Here is a 12,727-nt window from a genome sequence, read left to right on the forward strand (position 1 = left end):
AATGACCTCCTATTGACAATAAATGAATTATTTAAAAAAATTAGTTGGGGTTGGATCCTGGTTTGGAGGTGAATTTGGTTGAGGGGGAGGTCTCTGCGGTAGCTTTGACATTGGAACCAGTTGGGGTTAAAAGTAATATGTCCTTCGTTCACCTGGGTCTACACCAGAAATATATTAAGAAAAGTGCTTTAGAGAAGAGCTCAAAGGTTGGCAGAAAGAAGGATATGGATAAGATCAAATTAGTGGGGGATAATTTGGTTGAGTTAGGGTGAGTAAAGAATTTGGATTCACACTTTTCCAATCCTCCAAAATGATTGTACTTTAATGGAATATAAGGGGCTTGAACAGTGGCCCTAGACAAAAAGTTGTTCGAGATTTGATTAGGAATCATTCACTTGATGTCCTAATCTCGCAAGAAACTAAACTTTTAGTGGAGAGTATGTTGGGTCTGGTGCCAAAGTTGTGGGGGCGAGGTGAGTGTCAGTGTGTTGGGGTAGCTGGTTCCTCGGGAGGGGTGGCCTATCTTTGGAACCCTTTAAGGTTCTACCCTGTCTGGTGGGTTGCCTCTAGATCCTCGTTATTTGGGGTGATATCTAGTCTTGAGACTGGGGAATTCATCCTGTTTTTGATCAACTATGCTCCCACTAATCTTTAGGGTAAGCAAAACTTATGGTCTCATGTTTCTTGTATGCGAAGCCTGGCCCTGTTTCATCCTTGGATTATGGCAGGAGACTTTAATGCCATCCTGGAGTTGAGTGAAAAGAAGGGGGGTGTTATGTAGTTGGAACCTTCTTCTTTCCTATTTCAAGATAGTATATCCTTGTTGCAGTTAGTTGACATTAAGCCTGGAAATGGTTTGTTCACTTGGAACAATAGGAGGGTGGGAGAGCATTGGATTGCAGAGAGGCTGGATCATTTTCTGGTTTCTAGTTTTTGGATTGGTGGGGGGTGGTCCACAAGTTCTGAGATTCTTGACTAGATAGGGTCGAATCACTGGCCCATCAAGCTAGTGTCTTCTTCGGCTCAGGTTGCCCGCTCACCTTCATTAAAATTCTAACTTATGTGGCTTCGGGACCCTACTTTGTAGGTTCTGGTTGCAGAGTGGTGGAGGAAAGGGAGGCTAGCCTTTGGCACTGCCATGTACTCTTTTGCCAAGCAGCTGGAGTTTGTTAAGTTTCAACTTAAGTAGTGGAATCGACAGAGTTTCTGTAAAGCGGAAAAATGATCGAACCCTAGTCGTTCTCCCCTCCCCAACTCCGAGGAGAGAGAAGGGATAGTCACTAGGGTTGATGGTTTTCACTTAGGGAGACTTTACATTCAAAAGAGGGGTTGAAACCCACAAGATCCAATCCCATGCAATGCAAGATTGGATGCTAAATGAGTTTCAAGGGTTAAGAAAGCAAGGCTACCCTCTTTTGTAAAGAATGTTGATAGAAGAATTAAGCTAGGAATGCATAGAAAGTGAGAAAGATTCTCTTATAAACTGAGATAGGGATATAGGATGAAGCTGCGGACCTGGAATTAGCTGTAAAATGTCGATACGGCGTTGTCCTGCAAATTTGAGCAAAAGTTGACGGGACGATGGCGCCCGACGTGCACACGGTCCTCCAAAAAATCCGCGAAACGAAGGGGGATCTATTCGTCTCTGCACAAGGATTCCAGATCTTCAATTTCAGCCGCGTACCTGCAACCTACACACAGAAAAGCGAAGACGATTGGGGGGTTAGGGATTAGGGGTTTGCCCTTAGGTCAAACCCCGGTTTTGGAATTAACCAAGAAATGAGAAATGCTTTGTAAATGTAATGTAAAACAAGTACTAATACCTTGTTGTAAGGATGTTTGTATCCTTATATGCGAAGGTATAGATGTTGTTGTTTGTTGTATGTTGTATGTTGTAGCATGTAATGTGTTGTAAGTGATCTCCTCTTCAATGGTTGAATCCTTGTCTTGAATGCAACACTTAGCCTTGAATGGAGACTTAGAATGATCAATTGCTTGAAGGAATGCTTGAATGCTTGAATGCTTGAATGTTTGAATATCGTTTCCACCTTTTTCCATCCTCCTCAAATGAGAGAGGAAAAGTAGTTTATATACTTGCCAATTAGGGTTAAAAGACTGATTTTCCCGACCTTAGGCCGACCAGGAAAGTTTATTTTCCAAATTGCAAACAAAAGGACCCGAAGACCCATAGGAAACTGGGCCCAAAATAGGGCCAGGGACCAGGGCGCTGGGCGCCATGGTCCTGGGGGACCAGGGCGCTGGGTGCCCTGGTCCTGAAGGACCAGGGCGCTGGGCGCTCTGGTCCCACCTCCCGGGACAGCAGGGTGCAAAGGAGGTTCAGGCCAGGGTGCAAGAAAATGCAGTTTTCAGTGTCATAATCAGGTTTCGGGGTCTCCATTCAGGTTGCGTGTTGCGTCGCCATCGTGAAGACCGAAATGCAGTCGAAATTGCAAGTGTCACAATTTTAGGACGCTACATTTAGCCCCCACTTTAGCGGGAGTATAGGCGTATGCTGATACTTCCGGTAAAGTACAAGGAAACAACATTGAAAGACTTTCACCACGTCAAGGAGGCAAGATACACCAAGCCCCCAGTGGACTAAGGATCTTACGAATTCGATTGACAAAGTAAAAGGGAAGATCATGAGGGAGAACCATGACTGTCAGTAGTAAGGTTCCCTCACTATGAGTCATGCAAGAAAGATATCAAAAATTTTCAAGGCAAGGCTAAATTTGCCAAGAAATTTTCAAGTATCTTGAAAAGATATGAACGGGATGTATGCCCCCCTACGTTAAAGCGATCGCACACGCCTCACCAGGGGTGATTGCTTTAAGGTAGTGATACATATAAGAAATGAGAAAGGAGCACGTTATCACAAGGATTTAGCCCCCAAGTGAGATAAGCCCAAGGATAATAGACACAAAACACAAAGCACAAGGTGACTTCGCTTTCCTCGGGGTCAGTATGCTGTATGATAATTCATGTATATCATATGTATGTATGCATAATTGTTCTTCATTCCCCAATCAAGGAAGGTCACCTAGAAGAAGGGAACACATGTGTCTTTTGAGTCAACATGAGAGAGATCAAGAGATCTCAATGATTTGCATCGTCCTCAAGTAGACAACACTAAGGACAACAAATAGAAGAATGAGAATAACACATAGAAGAAGTAACAAAAGAGAGGAGAAGAGAATCTGCTATGCTAATGAAACTAGTCTAGCATGTCATCTACCCCCCGATCTTGCTGATCAATGTTTCGGGAAGGTAGGGAACACGCTAGAGGAGGAACATCCAACACAGCAGATGGAGCTATCACAAGATCCAAACAAGGGCTATGTTCATATCCCAAGCCGCAGTGTTCTTGTCTAGGAGCTAGGATAAGTGCTTTAGAAAATTCATTAGATAGATGGTTATCAACGTCAACAAGTTCATATTCACTATCAGAATGAACAGGAGTAACATTTGCATCATGACTAACATTTTCATCTATATCATCATCAAGATTTATGAAAATAGGATCTTTAACTTGCACAGGATCAAGGCCATCATGCATCTTATGTTTAGGAGATTTCGGCTCAATCGTCGGCTGAGGAGAAAATGGAATAATGCTTGTTGAAGGTGTTTTTGGGGATTGCACAGTTTGAGAAGCAGCTGCCTGAGCTCTAAGACGATGCTTTCATCGACGTTCACGTGCAGAACGATTTCGTCTAGTCTTAGTAGGAAGTTGAGAAGATTGAGGAGGAGGAATGTTCTCATCCTTATCACTTGGGTGTTTAGGTTGTGGTCACTTAGGCTGGATAATAGGAGAAGAGGAAGGTCTCTTCTCTCTATAAAAGGACGGAGGAGGAACTGCTCCATATAAAGGAGGAATTTTTGGTTTAGGAAGGAGACCAAGTCCATCATGACGAGGAGGTATAGGTCTACTCTTAGGAAGTTTATTAGATATAGGCATAGTCACATCCATAGGAATGGGTTGGGAATCTTCTTGAGGAAAGACATTAGTTTTATCTTTCAAAGGAAGAACTTCCTTCTCAAGAATGATAGGAATGTCAAGCTTGCGTGTTCTAGGTTCACTTAGAGATAGGATCATATCTATTTTCCACTTTTGATAAGATTTGAAAAGATGATCACTTCGGGGAGGAAGAGATTGGAATTGTTTAGGCCAAAAATAATCAATAGGAACGCTAGAAGTTCTTTCAGCTGGTTTAAAGAGACTATGATTGACAGTAACAACTTCACCATTATGGGGAAATTTCAAACACTTGTGAATAGGAGAAGCAATAGCTTTCATGGAAGATAGCCAAGGATAGCCAAGCTTCACACGAAATTGTTCGGATGAAGGAATAATAGCAAAGTTCACATCAAGGGATTTGTTATGAACTTCAATAGGTAATGTAATAGAACCAATTGCAGGAGAAGAAAATGCATCGAATAATTTCACAAACACGTCTGTTTTGTCATAGATCACTTGATTCAATTGCAAAGTAAAAAGAAATTCTTCAGTAATAACATTAATCATGCACGAAGGATCAATAAGCACTCCACGGCAAGGTGTATTCTTGACTTTTGCAACTATATATAAAGGACCATCAGGTGCCCTGATAGTTTCACTGGAATCAAATGTGATGGAAGGTTCTTTAGGGATTTTCTGCTGCTCCACAAAATTAATCACATTCGGAGTCATAGACATGAGATCATCAGGTGAGACAGAGGAATTAGTAGTATCAATCGCATTAGAGGTATGAGAAGGCAATGGATCAGTAAAAATCTGAAGATTTTGGTTAGGAGGAGCTATAGATGTGTTGCCTTTATCATTCACACCAGAAACAGAGATAGTATTATTATCAATCAAATCTTGAATTTTACCCTTTAAAGCAAAACATTTTTCAGTATCATGCCCAGGTTGACGATGAAATTGACAAAAAGATTTGTTATCAAAATAGGGTGAATTAATCTTTGCAGGATCAATTTGCCTTATAGGAGGAAGAGTAAGCACATTTTGTTCCAATAACTTATTCATAATACTATGCAATGATTCATTCAAAGGAGTAAACTTTCTTTCTTTCTTGAAAAACTTAGAAATAGGAGACACACCTGATGCTATATTCACATTGTTGTTGATGATGTTTTCATTGAATTTAATGGACTCTCTGTTCGGTTTAAACTTCCCAAATGGTTGTTGACTACTATCACCCTTATCACTTGGAGCCATAGGATGTGATTGTTCCATTTGACTCACAGTCAGTTGATAATTGTGAAGAGTTGCGCACAACTGTTGGAAAGAAGTAAACTCAGAAAATAGGAGTTTTTCTCTAATGTCTTTTTGTAAATTAGAAATAAAGATTCTTTGAATATCATTGTCAGGCACTGGAAAAGAAATTTGAGCATACAAATGCTTATATCTACCAATGAAATCAGTCACTTTTTCTTTAACACCTTGTTTACAATGCATTAAATCAATCAAAGTAACTTTAGGACTTATATTGTTTTGAAATTGTTGAATGAAAGCATTTGCAAGTTGTTCGAAAGAAGTAATAGAATAGGAAGGCAACGAGCAATACCATTGTAGGGCTTTGTCTCTTAATGTTCTAGTAAACAGTTTTGCAAGCAACCTTTGGTCATAAGCAAAATCAGTACATATTGTTTGAAAGGTCTTAACATGTGTTAGAGGATCACCCTTACCATTATAAAGCTCCAAATGCGGAATTTCAACATGTTTAGGGGGAATAGCTCGAACAATATCAAGAGAAAGTGGGCTCGCAACATCAAATGTGGGCACACTAAACTTAGATTGATTCATAGAGGCAATTTGTTGCTATAAAGAAGAGACAGTTTGTGCAAGATTATTAATGGTCGCTTCAGTCGAAGAGTTCATATTAGACATGTTAGATTGTGATGGAGGTGTTATGTTATTGAAAGAAGGTAAAGAGTAAGGTGGTGGGACACTATGATAGTTAGTCATAGGAGATGATTGGACAGGAGGAACACTACAAGGAGGAATGGAATGGTTAAATGAATTGCCCCCTTGCGTCATGTTCATTTGTGGAGATATAAGAGGAACACTCACTGAAGGAATGAATGAAGAAGTTGGATTGAATGAAGGAAGAGGGTTGATTGAAGAAGAAGGATTGCCCCCATGACTAGTGATCATAGGAGGAATGTCTTGTATTGAAGTAGTCATTATGTTTGATGTAAAAGTAGGTATACTAGCAATAGGAGTCGTCAAAGGAATAGAATGATTGACTTGAGTAGGAGGTTGTGTATAACCTAAATTTTCGGCACAACTCTTCATAGGCATCACATTCGAATCCACAATGTGTGCAATACCACGCAAAATATCAATTCCATTCTTATCACTTTGAAGCATACGTTTTAGACCCTCAATTAAAGGAAGAGCTTGACTATCAGGGTATTCTTGAGACATCCATTGTCGAAAATCGTCAAATTGGTTATCCAATTTTGAAAGTTGTTCTACAGAAACCTCATGGAGAGCTTCTTCATCATTAAGAGGATTAGAGGAATTACCCATGTCCTCGTTAAAAAGACCATTCAAATTAGGTTCCATCTCCTCAGTAATTAAACCTTGGAAGGACTTAATTCTAAGGCTTCGTCTAACGGGAATAGTGTAAGTAGGGCTTATTGTTGTAAAACTCATGCACTAAAGAGAGAGAGAAGATTTTGAATTTTAGAGGTAGCAAATTTCAGTAAAGCCAGCCAATCTTCCAGATTTAAGCTGTTAAATACAATCAGGACAATCTCTTGAAATTTCGGAAAAAATGTCCAGGACTGTGGCGCTTGGGGTGCACATGGTCCTCGCAACTTTTTTCGAAATTTGTAGGGATGAAAGTTATGATGATTTTACAGCTAACCTGAAAAAATTGAGTGATTTTATGATCTGTAGATAGGCCAAATTAAAGTTGCAATCTCAAAATTGAACCCTACCAAGATTGTCAAAAAATGCAAAATTTGAATTTTGAAAAAGAGAGGGAAACTGAAATTTTGAATTTTATGATTTTAGAGGGAATGTTAAGAGCAATGCAAGTTTTGAAATTTGAAAATTGACTCAATTTCACGCAAAATTCAATTTTGAAAGCGGAAATCAAAGTTGTTGTAATTAAGCACTTAATTTCAAAAGTCACAAATTGAAAAAATTTGGATAAATCACTGAAATTTCGAATGAATGATAACGCACTTTTCAGATTTAGGACTGTAAGAAACACAATTTTGACACAAATTTCAATTTCAGCAATTTTTGAATGATTAGAAGCCTCAATCCAAGCAATCGCTAGACCAACTTTGACTGTAATTTTGAAGGTGTTAAAATTGATAAAATCAGCCAAAATTCTGGATTTTAGCAGAAAAATACAGTAAGATCTAGCTCCCGAAATTTCGAAAAAAATGTCGGGGACGATGGCGCTCGGAGTGCACACGGTCCTCGCAATTTTTTTCCAAATTTTCAGGGATGAAAGATATTGTGATTTTATTGCGGAATCCAAAGTTACAGCTGATTTGGAGATGTTTTGATCAGTGAAATTGTCGGACAAAGGTTGAATCAAGAGGGTTTCAAAAATTAGGGTTTTGACACTTAACCACTTAATTTTCAAAATCAAAGCACAAATATGAATTGATAATTTGTAATAGAAGGGTAGATCTGAAACAAGCATTAACAATTAAACATTTCACAAGTTTAATTACTTAAAAAGAAAATTTAGGGTTTTTATGCAATTAACCTCTAAAATTTTGCAAAAGATCAAACATGGAAATGTAATCAAGGAATCCAATTTTCAGATCTAACTATGAATAATCAGAAAGGATGTTCACGTCGGGTTCACCAAAATGTAAAGCGGAAAAATGATCGAACCCTAGTCGTTCTCCCCTGCCCAACTCTAAGGAGAGAGAAGGGAGAGTCACTAGGGTTGATGGTTTTCACTTAGGGAGACTTTACATTCAAAAGAGGGGTTGAAACCCACAAGATCCAATCCCACGCAATGCAAGATTGGATGCTAAATGAGTTTCAAGGGTTAAGAAAGCAAGGCTACCCTCTTTTGTAAAGAATGTTGATAGAAGAATTAAGCTAGGAATGCATAGAAAGTGAGAAAGATTCGCTTATAAACTGAGATAGGGATATAGGATGAAGCTGCGGACCTGGAATTAGCTGTAAAATGTCGATAAGGCGCTGTCCTGCAAATTTGACCAAAAGTTGACGGGACGATGGTGCCCGGCGTGCACACGGTCCTCCGAAAAATCCGCGAAACGAAGGGGGATCTGTTCATCTTTGCACAAGGATTCCAGATCTTCAATTTCAGCTGCATACCTACAACCTACACACAGAAAAGCGAAGACGATTGGGGGGTTAGGGATTAGGGGTTTGCCCTTAGGTCAAACCCCGGTTTTGGAATTAACCAAGAAATGAGAAATGCTTTGTAAATGTAATGTAAAACAAGTACTAATACCTTGTTGTAAGGATGTTTGTATCCTTATATGCGAAGGTATAGATGTTGTTGTTTGTTGTATGTTGTATGTTGTAGCATGTAATGTGTTGTAAGTGATCTCCTCTTCAATGGTTGAATCCTTGTCTTGAATGCAACACTTAGCCTTGAATGGAGACTTAGAATGATCAATTGCTTGAAGGAATGCTTGAATGCTTGAATGCTTGAATGTTTGAATATCGTTTCCACCTTTTTCCATCCTCCTCAAATGAGAGAGGAAAAGTAGTTTATATACTTGCCAATTAGGGTTAAAAGACTGATTTTCCCGACCTTAGGCCGACCAGGAAAGTTTATTTTCCAAATTGCAAACAAAAGGACCCGAAGCCCCATAGGAAACCGGGCCGAAAATAGGGCTAGGGACCAGGGTGCTGGGCGCCATGGTCCTGGGGGACCATGGCGCTGGGCGCTCTGGTCCCACCTCCCGGGACAGCAGGGTGCAAAGGAGGTTCAGGCCTGGGTGCAAGAAAATGCAGTTTTCAGTGTCATAATTAGGTTTCGGGGTCTCCATTCAGGTTGCATGTTGCATCGCCATCGTGAAGACCGAAATGCAGTCGAAATTGCAAGTGTCGCAATTTTAATTTATAAATTTAAAAGGAAAAGGAAAAAAATATAAATTTAATTTATTTTCTCCTTTCAACTACCACTCACTCTTAGTTTAACTATTAATTAATTCTATTCATCTTCATCATACTAATAGTTAACTTTGTAATTATGTCAATCTAATATCATAATAATAATATAAAGATATGATAATATAATAATAATAATTAATCTTAATACTATTTTTTTTGTTTGTGAAGAGTTTGAGAGAAATATTAAAATATAGTAATATCTTAATAATAATTTCATATTGATTATAATATCATAATGTAATAATATTATAATATTATTTATAATATAATAAATTTTAAAATTAGGTATACTAGTTGTATATTACTTATATTCTACTATAAACAACTATATATAAATATTATATATTTTAGTTATATGAATAAAAATTTTCAAATGTTTATTTTTATTTATTTTAATATATAATATATGAGTATAGAATTAATCTAAATTATTATATATATCATATAATTATTGTATATTACTTATATTATATATATCTCTAGACATATCTATTGGCATTGTATTGTCATTGATGTCAACTGATAAGTATTCACCACTATGGATGGCTACCAATATGCAAGGTGTATGCAAGATGCAAGCAGAAGATGTTGCTAGTATGGATGTTCACTGGTGAGTGAGTAGAAGAAAGCATAGAGATAACTAAAGGTAAGACTAGTTATGTCAACCGGAATAGCATGATCGACATGTATGTTTTGTCAACCAGTATGTAGGAAGGTGTAGTATCAACTAGTAAACAGAGCTATTGGTGACCATGTATGAACAAGCAAAAGCCAAACTAACAGAGTGAATAATTTTCGGATCACATAAGAGTGTGAACATGGAAACAAGAGCAATCCAAGTTAGCATGAAGTAACCAATAGAATAGTGAAGAGATGATGCAAGGGTTGACAGGTCATTGCATAACCGATAGGGAAAGAAGACCGGTAGCATAAGGTGAAAACTGGTAGTGTGTTTTTTGGTCTGTGCATGAGCCTGAACCGACATAGTGAATTGAGGTGGATGTCGATGGAGATGAAACATAGGATCCAAGTGTCTAATATGCAGTGGTCAGTGAAGAATGAGTCGGTAAGGTAGTTAACGACAGTGTCTGCATTTAATGTCAACCCTAGAAATCAAGGAGGAGTTGCAAAGGATTGCAGCTCAAAGAAGTTTAAAGGACAGAGATTTCATTCTTTGACATCTTGATTGAAGCATGAAATCTGATCATCTTGCTGACCTAGAGAAGGAAACTGCTAAACCATTTAATGCGATTGACAAAAGCAGGGCCTGTGTTTGCTAAAAATTGTAAACATGTGTTGGAAGAAAAGATTTGGTGGTGTAGTCTGATTTTTTGTAGGTTGTGAATCTCAAAGATGAGATCAGACTTGATTTGATAAGGATTGGGTTGGTGAAGAATACCCTAGGGTGAGAAGCTTGAGTTTTTCGTGTTGGTGGGAAAGCCCGATTATAAATATGTAGATAGAAGATAAAATTTGTTGATACTAGCAACTTGGAGAAGAGTGTCTTTGAGTGATCAAAGAGGTGAACAAATTGAGTGAGATCAAAATATTCAAGCGACTAAGTATTTGAATCAGAACCTACAGGAGAGGTAGAATCGGTAAGAGGGGTTTAACCGGTGATATGTCAAAGAATTGATAGTCAAGTAAACCTCCATGGCTGAACTAGTAGGAAGGCATCAAAGAGTGAGTGAGTACAGAGTGAGGATCAAAGAAAATCAGGAAAGGTAGAGACTGGCCAATAAGGGGCCAAAGTGAATGAATAGTGAACTAGAAGCAAAAGAAGTAGTGAGACAGAATAACCGATGGAGTGTATAAATTGGAGGTGTTATAAAATCCATTTGTAACAAGGTTATTTCATTGTAATAAGTTTTTATTTCATTGTATATCATTGAGTTGGAGCTTGGTATAGGGGTTGGTGCTACTTGGGTTGGTGCCCTAAATCTTTGTAATATTGTTGTTTCATTGTGACATTGGATTGGAGCAGTAGACTCTAGCATCATTTCTCACCTAGGTTTTTTCCACACTGGGTTTTCCTTGTACATCTAGTGTTGTGTGATGCATTCTTTCTGTGCATTTGATTACTAGTCTTTTCACTACTTTACCAATTGCACACACATTGCTGAAAATTGTTTGAAATCATTGATTCACCCCTTGTCTCTCAATGACACATTGTGTTCTACAATTGGTATTAGATCATTAGGTTCCCTATTAGTCAAATATTTATCTTGCTTGGGTAGATTCGAGTCTAAGAACACAATTGCAAGAAATGAGACCTCCTCCTCCAAAGCCCCCATGTTTGATGGAACCAACTATGCCTCTTAGACCAGAAGAATGGAAACCTATATATCCTCACTAGGTTTTTATGTTTGGATGTCTATAAAGAATGGGTATATTGTCCCTAGTGTTCCTCCCACAGATCTGGATGCTAAGAAGGAGTATGAAAACAATGCAAAAAATAAACATGCTATTCTTAGTGGGCTATCAGATAGTGAGTTTGTCAAGGTTATGCACTGCTCATTTGCCAGGGAAACTTGGGATAAGCTACAAAGATCATTTGAAGGAGATATCAGGTCAAGGAGGCCAAGCTGCAAACACTAAGGGGTCATCTTGAAGGCTTGAAGATGAAACATGAAGAAAATATTGTAGACTACCTTCACAGAGTTGATGAAACTGTGAATATCATCAGAGGTCCTAGAGAGAAAATAGATGATGAAGTTATTGTCAAAAAGGTGCTTAGATCACTCACATCTAAGTATGATACTAAGGTCTCTGCTATAGAGGAAGCCAAGGATTTGAAAATATTTTCAATGGATGAGTTATTGGGATCCCTAACTGCTTATGAGATGAGGACAACCGGTGATGAAACTTCAAAGAAAGAGGCTTCTTTCAACTCCATCCACTAGTACATTCAGAGCTGATTTTCGACGACCAATTATCGAATTTGTGACTAATTTTTGTTGGAGTGTCGACAAAATTAGCCATAAAAAACTCAGCGTCGGATTGGTCGATGATGCCATGCCCGTCGAAAATATGAAAATCCCATGGACTCTACCCATGGTCAGAAAAGTCATCGGGCTCAGTAGATTTCATCGCAAAACTGACGGCGATTTGGAACTTCGCACCGACAATGATGCTGTTTGTCTGACACTTGTGTCGTTGGTCCATTCGGAGACATCGACGACCATCCAACTACAAAGTGCCGTCGCACGTACAATATCCTCATCGGATGTTTGTGTGGATTGACTCGGAAGTGCAACGACTCCAGAACATTTCACCAATGAGAATGTTGTATGTCTGACGATTACATCGTCGATCGAAAGCTTGGTATTCGTCGTAATTCTGATGATGATAAATTTAATCAAAATTTTTTATTATTATCCAGACATTGATATGTACAGCGAATGATATTCTATCCCCACCATCTACTAGTAGGGGCATAGGTTTGAGGCTAACATGAGGCGCATGGTTTGAAGCTAATATGATCACGCACACCATGGTTGAGATGGTCCAACTCCCTAGTCTCACTCTACGACTAAGCTCATTCCATATCTAAATCAAAGACATCTCAAATGCATCGTCGATGGAAAGCTGCAAATGTCATTT

This window comes from Cryptomeria japonica, chromosome 7, assembly GCF_030272615.1.
Source record: "Cryptomeria japonica chromosome 7, Sugi_1.0, whole genome shotgun sequence".
Taxonomy (NCBI): Eukaryota; Viridiplantae; Streptophyta; class Pinopsida; order Cupressales; family Cupressaceae; genus Cryptomeria; species Cryptomeria japonica.